This window comes from Pseudophryne corroboree, chromosome 7, assembly GCF_028390025.1.
Source record: "Pseudophryne corroboree isolate aPseCor3 chromosome 7, aPseCor3.hap2, whole genome shotgun sequence".
Lineage (NCBI taxonomy): Eukaryota > Metazoa > Chordata > Amphibia > Anura > Myobatrachidae > Pseudophryne > Pseudophryne corroboree.
Genome location: NC_086450.1, coordinates 42,605,207 through 42,612,652, shown reverse-complemented (window position 1 = coordinate 42,612,652; position 7,446 = coordinate 42,605,207). Strand labels below are relative to the sequence as shown.

Sequence of the window (7,446 nt, the reverse complement as noted above, 5' to 3'; positions counted from 1 at the left end):
TGACCGAAAAAACTCCTCTGGGACTGCTGCAGCCACCAGGAGAAGGTAAGTCTCCGCTGGGCCACCAGGGAGATAAGTTGACATGGCCAACGTCGACCTTATGACAAGGTTGACATTCTCATGCTGACATGATGTTCGTCGACATTTTGTACCCACCCCAAGTGAAATCCATCACAGTTATATGATGTAACATAGCAAAGTGTGAACAGAGGGGGTGGTTAATACCTTTTCTATCCACTGCACATATATATCAGCCAAGGGAAGGGCTCTTTCACAGTCATTTTCACGTGAAACAATTCTTTCCTCATTAATCCTGTGCATTGGTTTCCTCTTTTCTGTCTTCCGCTTTTCGCAGGACAGCTTAATTAGCAGCACACTGGCTACAGTGAGAACAGGGCTGAGGCGGAGGACCTGCACATTACCTTCTGAGGTAGGGACTGGTTACCTTGCTCCACGCACTAGATAAGATACAGTTATATTGTACATGTGCAAGCAGGGCTGCCATCAGAAATTGTGGGCCCGGGACTGACAAAATAGACAGAGTCCCCACCCAAAAAAATAGATTCTGCCACACCACTGTACCCCTACGTGATGTCACACATCATGACGTTACATATAGGTGGAGCATTGCGGACCTGCAGGAACGGTTCACAGAGCTGATGCGCAGGGAAGACTTGTTTTAAGTTCTTTCTGCGCATCAGCCCGCTGTTGTTGCGCTCCCCAGGTATTGGCTGTAGTAGCCAGGGGTGGGCCACCCCCTCTATAAGGGCCCGGGAGCTGAGAAGCCTTTCTGGTATCTGCTGCTTTTGCTATACAATCAATAGACTGTTTTAACACCTGTCTCTCCTTCTTCGCTGCAGCCAATTCTGAATTTACATACTATATCATGCTTTTAAAACTATCTAGCCAGTCAGGTGCCTGTGAATTGTGTCCCTGAGGAGATAAGGAGCCCTATTCACACATGAGACACCCCGCTGAAGAAGGGGTAGAGTTACAAGCAGCGCACATAACCATGTCAACAGACATCTTTACACAACTGTAATACAGCGCAGCTCACTGGAAAACACCTCCACACAGACCCTAGAGAGCCCCCGTAGTGACACTGAGGCAGAGCCGGCCATAGGCATAGGCAAGCTAGGCAGTTGCCTAGGGCATTTGATATGCCTAGGGGCATCATCAGCTTCTGCTGATTAAAATGATATGCGGCATGCCTATATTCTGTATGTAGCATTTCATATGCAGATACAGCCACAGTCTCACACAGTATATAGGCATGCTGCATATCAGTTTAATCAGCAGAAGCTGCTTGTTCATCCTAGCCACATAGCAATGCAAATAAGATGCATTTTCATTAAAAAAATGTGCCCGACGTTAGCATTGATGCAAGATTTGTGAGGACACATCTGTATCCAAGCAGAGGCAGAGGTCACAGTGTTAGTGGAAGTGTGAGTGCTGTGTGCATGTGAGTGGGTTGGTTGTGCAGTGTTCGGAGTATGTGTAAGGAGCATTATGTGTGTCATGTAAAAATGCATTAATAATGTGCAACATATGTGTAAAGGGCCACTATGTGTGTCATTATGTGTATAAGGGCATTAATTATGTGCGGCATATGTGTAACTGGGTACTACTGTATGTGTGTCATTATGTGTATAGGGGCACTAATACTGTGCAGCAAATGTGTAGGGGGCACTATGTGTGTCATTATGTGTATAAGGGCATTAATAATGTGCGGCATATGTGTAAGGGACATTATGTGTAAAAGGGCATTAATAAAGGTTGTCATAATGTGTAAGGTGCATTATGTTTATAAGGACATTAATGTGTCTCATATGTATAAGGGGCATTACTGTGTGGAATTATGTGTATAAATGCATTACTATTGTGTGGCATTATGTGTACAAGGTGCTCTACTATGTGGTGTTGCATATAGAAAGGGCACTACTGTGTCGTCTAATGTGAATAAAGAGCAATAAGGTGTGGTGTAATGTGAATAAGGAGCAATTCAGTGTGATGTAATGTGAATAAGGGGCTCTACTGTGAGGAGTAACGTTTATAAGGTAAAGTGATACTACTGTGGGATGTAATATGAATTATGGACACTATAGCATGATCAAATGTGAATAAAGTTGCAGTACTGTGTGGCGTAATTGGAATTGGGGGTACTATTGTGTGGCCATGCCCCTTCCCAGCAAGAAGATGCCCCTTTTTGGGCTGTGCGTCAAATGTGCGAACTGTTCCTATTTAAAATATAGGGGGAACAAGGACTGCTATGGGTGAGGGGTGATGGTGCTGGGAAAGAGGTGCAAGGACAGAGGCAGAACCAGTGGTGGTGGTAGGGGGCACCAGCCAAAATCTTGCCTAGGGCATCATATTGGTTAGGGCCGGCTCTGCACTGAGGAATGGAGACCAGAACACAGCAGCGCAGTGTGAGATTTATGTGTATAACCTGATAGAAGTGCAGCGGCGCTACCACTAGTGTTCTCCCTTCCTGCTATGACCCCCTGGCACTAGTACAGAGTCTGTAACAGCGTGAGTCCCTGGAGGAGTAGCGTGCATGCAGCCTTGATGATCCGCAGCAGCAGGCAATGGCGCATTCCCACCTCTGGTCCCGCTCCGGGAAACCCCGACCCTTGCAATGGCGCGAGGTCTCTTCAGTTTTATACTGGCCATGTTAACAAACATAGATATATTTATATATCAGTACACACAAGCCCTAATGGACAGTGAGCACTGCGGGACATGAGTCCTAAGCCAGTCTAGTCCGCGGCGGGCACCGCAGCTCATGGACCGTGACCGCCGCGTGACATTCTGCCAAAACCGCACCGGGGACCCGCTAACTGGGACCCCGCTAACCCGGGACCCTGGTGTTAACACTCACCACACCTATCGACCTTCGGCATCTGTTAGAGGGTGGCGGCTAGCTGCTGACGTGGGCACACATTAATGGTGTGTGAACAGCACCTCAAGAGCTCGGTGTCCTGTCAGCTGGGATTATGAACCATTAACCCTCAGGAGGTTGGTTCGGTTCCCCCCAGGGGCGGATTGGGAACAAAAAGCGGCCCTGGAAAAATTTGTACTAGTGGCCCCACTTGGGCAGCACCAGAGGTGTAAGGTCTAGACATGGGCCATGGCAGCAGCACCCTCCCCACAAGACTTTCCAGATAGTGGGCATGTCCAGCATCAAGGGGGAAGTTAAAAAGAAATAAAAATAATATTATGAGCACATTATATGATACACCTTCAGAATTTAGGAAACGATATAATTCTTTAGAAAGATATATTTTCTTGCTTATTACACCAACCGTATCCCAATCACTATTCACTCAATCTTATATGTCAGCCAAGCAGGCAGACAGAGCATACACTAGATCATCTGCAATCACAGGCTAAGTGGCAAAGTAATTTTCATATGTGCAAATTATTTTGCATCTTATTCATTATGTCTATAAAAGGACCACATGTCCTCCAACAAAACAGGCCCCGCGGGTGCGTCGGCCCACCGGGAATCTTCCCTGTAAACCCTATGGCCAATCCTCCTCTGGTTCCCCCTCTAAGTCCCACGAAGCAGGTAGACTGGTTGTCAACCAGTACTACCTGAAAATAATAAACTAAAGTAAAAAATAAAGGAAACTCTCTGGAGCGCCACAAAAATGCACCTGTCTAGTAGGAGGGGCATAGAGGGGAGGAGCCAGCATACACATACACACATACAGATCCCCAGTATCCACTAGGACGTAAGAGAAAATAATCGTGATAATTGTGAACAAAAAGCTGCCCCTTGTGTGTGGGATTATATTTTTTCAAATCCTGACAATGGTTGTGAAGGCATCTGCTCCATTTGTGAGGCCAAAGATAGTCGAGGTAGGGACGTTAACTATCTAGACACCTCCTCCATGTTACATTATTTGCACAGAGTTCATGAAATTTATTTCACAATATTATAAATATTTTTTAATTAACACCCACATCATTAACCTCTTCATTAGTGATCGGAGGTAGTCCTTCAAAAATATTGGTTTGTGGGGGCCCAAACAAACCAAGCACTTCAGCCACAAAAATGGCAGTCCCTGTCACTGAAATGCTTGGTTTGTTAGACTGTGCATGTCCTTTTTAATATGTACAGACTTTCCTAAAAGCAGTTCTTCATCTGCAACCGCCCTTCGTACCTCCCAATGCTCTGTGGGATCTCAATGTGGTTCTGTCCTTTCTTCAATCTGACTGGTTTGAACCCTTACATAGGGTGGAGTTGAAATTTCTCACCTGGAAGATAGTGATGTTATTAGCATTGGCGTCTGCCAGACGTGTCTCTGAATTGGGGGCCTTATCCTGTAAGAGCCCTTATTTGATTTTTCATGAGGACAGGGCGGAACTCAGGACCCGACCTCAGTTTTTGCCAAAAGTGGTTTTGGCAAAAAACTTTTCAGCTTTTCATGTGAATCAACCCATTGTGGTTCCGGTGTTGTCTGACGCTTCCATTGGGCCAGAGTCCTTCGATGTGGGGAGGGCTCTGAAGATTTATGTCAAAAGGATGGCTCGTCATCGGAAATCTGATTCGCTGTTTGTCCTTTATGATGCCACCAAGATTGGTCATCCGGCTTCTAAGCAATCAATTGCTCCTTGGCTCAAGTTGACCATTCAACAGGCCTATACTTCGGTGGCTTTGCCGACGTCTATTCTGGCCCACTCGACGAGGTCTGTGGGCTCTTCCTGGGCAGCTGCCCGGGGTGTCTCAGCCTTACAGTTGTGCAAAGTTTCTACTTGATCTGGTTCGAACACTTTTGTGAAATTCTATTGGTTCGACACCTTGGCCAAGGATGACCTTCAGTTTGGTCAGGCAGTTATACAGGGGTCTCAGCACTCTCCCACCCGTTTGGGAGCGTTGGGACTTCCCAATGTTACTAAAGTACAGATCCCCAGTATCCACTAGGACGTAAGAGAAAATAGGAATTTAATACTTATCGGTAATTCCTTTTCTCGTAGTCCGTAGTGGATACTGGGCGCCCGCCTCAGTGCTTCGATTCCTACTTACTTGAGTAAGTTTTGGTTGGCCCACCGTTGCGGTCCCATTATGTTGTTGGGATATCTGTGCTATCCTGGTTAGGTTGGTGTTGCTATCCTCTGTTCTGGTTAGCGCCCTCCTTTCGGTTATGGTTGTGTGTTGGCTTAGTGCCTCACCGCTGTTGTACCTGTTTTCTTCTCTCGTTGTATGTCCGTCTACTCGGGCACAGTTTTCTAGACTGAGTCTGGTAGGAGGGGCATAGAGGAGAGGAGCCAGCACACACATACACACACTAAAGGTTTTCAAAGTGCCAGGCTCCATTGGACCCGATCTATACCCCATGATACTAAAGTACAGATCCCGAGTATCCACTACGGACTACGAGAAAAGGAATTACCGGTAGGTATTAAATTCCTATTTTCTTTTTATCACGGGCAAGAACTGCTGCCACTGGTGGCTGACTTACACAAACAACATCCTCATCTTTATCCTCATCAATGTTCTCATTAGCGATAGACAGTACACAAATATCCCTCTCATCTTGTTGTACTTCCACACTTGCTCCTCAGTTTGCATTATGTCATCGTCACCATCTTTACTTGTACTGCTCATCCCCACATTTGCAGATGGTGCAGAAATGGTGGAAGGAGGATTTTCTACAAGTACAGTATCAGCAATGTCAGACGCACACATAGCTAACGTGGACACCCCTAGACTCTCCTCAGGGATTTGTGAACACACAGTTTGTTCTTCAGCCTTACTGGGTTTTTATTGGGGGGCAATGATTTGTCACTTTTTATGGTACCACCTCTACCTCTATTTTAACATTGTGAAAGATTTTAGTTTCAATTGCCCTTTCCTAAATTGTCTGCCCCCCTGGACCACCTTTAGTAGATGTTGTAGTATTATCAATTTATCATGACTGGCAGCAGCCACAGCACTAGTACTTGGTTGGTGTTTCTGCTCTACCATCAACTGATCATGATTCATATCGACTCACACCGCTTATATTATTAACATGGTGGGTGGCACGGCACCTACTGAGCATTATTGAAAAACAATTCCACTGCCTGGCCATGAATACACAAAATATTTTTTTATTTTCTTTTTTTATATATTTATTTTTTTAACAAATGACAACAACTGCACAATGCGACTCACAGTGATTCTATTATTAACGCAGGGTCACGGCCTGGCCCTGAACACACACAAGTTAAAATAAAATAAAAACTTTTTTTTTTTTTTTTTTTACAATTGACAACAACTTCACACAGTTACTTGCAGCACTTATATTATTAACGCAGTGTCACAGCCTGGCCCTGAACACACACAAATAATGTTTGACATTTTTTACTTTTTATTTATTTACACTGCTGCGAATCACTGCGCTTATATTATAGTATTGGTGGCTAACGATTAAACTTTTTGCAGGCACCAATAAAGTGTTAATGCTGCATTGCGGGCAGTGTAAAAAAAATACCTGTGTGCATCAAGGGTTAATGCTGTGTCTGTATTATGAGCTCTGGGCTAAACTGTGGGCTGTGACAAAAAACAACAACAGCCAGGTGTGCCCCAAGGTTAATGCCTCCCCTGTATTAGGAGCTCTGGGCTGCACTGCATGCAGTAACAAAAACAAAACAGTGTGCACCAACTAGCACCTGGATCACCACGGGATGGACTTATATTGAATCCAAATCACGCGAGATCTGATGCTGGGAAGATGGCATTTTGCCTTGTTTTGGAAGACGAGTCTGGAGGGAAAACCGAGCTCAAATTCATTCAGAATCGTGAAGTTCGGGAGGGTTTCCGAAAACCGAACCCGCAAATCTCTAATATAAAAAGGAGAAACGGGTCAAAGTTGATTTAGATTATGACCATCAGAGGGTTTATGGCTGGTTGACCGGGGCATATGGTGATGAGAGAAGTAAACCACACTTTAGAAAACGTGTTATTAAAAGGGGCAACACATTTCATGCTGATCCTACCACGACAGGCAGTGACAGTGATTCTTACAATGAAGGTGCGTTTTCCAGGCGACACCCTTTAGGGGTGCAGACGCGAGCACAACTACAGAACCCAAACGGAGATACACCCGCCGCGGCAGGCAAAACACGCGGCAGGGGACGAACAAACAAAAAACCACCGGCCCAACGCAGGACTTGATTTTTAATCTGTCCTCACGTATATTATCTGAAGATGAAATTAATGTCTTACAGAAAGGTTTATCCTTCGTCCCTACCACTCCTTTTGACAATTTACAATGGAAAGTTGACTTGTTTAAACTTAATAGAAACCTCAAACTCAAAGAGCATTATGGGAAACTGGCTCCAATACCTGAAGCGAATACATTGCCACCACATCTCATGTCATTTAGATCACGCTCTAGATTTGACCCGATCAGCAACAATCCATGATTAAAGACATTTACTAGATTATTGAACCATGAG

The 7,446-nt window shown here is 45.0% G+C and overlaps 1 protein-coding gene across 1 annotated transcript in view; it reads left to right on the top strand.

Annotated features, from left to right (window-relative positions):
* Positions 1-364: 364 nt before the first annotated feature.
* Positions 365-7,446, top strand: part of ITGB2 (integrin subunit beta 2) — a 146,120-nt gene continuing 139,038 nt past the window's right edge. The window contains exon 1 of the mRNA XM_063933084.1: positions 365-430. The gene's annotated coding sequence lies outside the window, so the exon portion shown is untranslated. The remainder of the gene's footprint in view (positions 431-7,446) is intronic.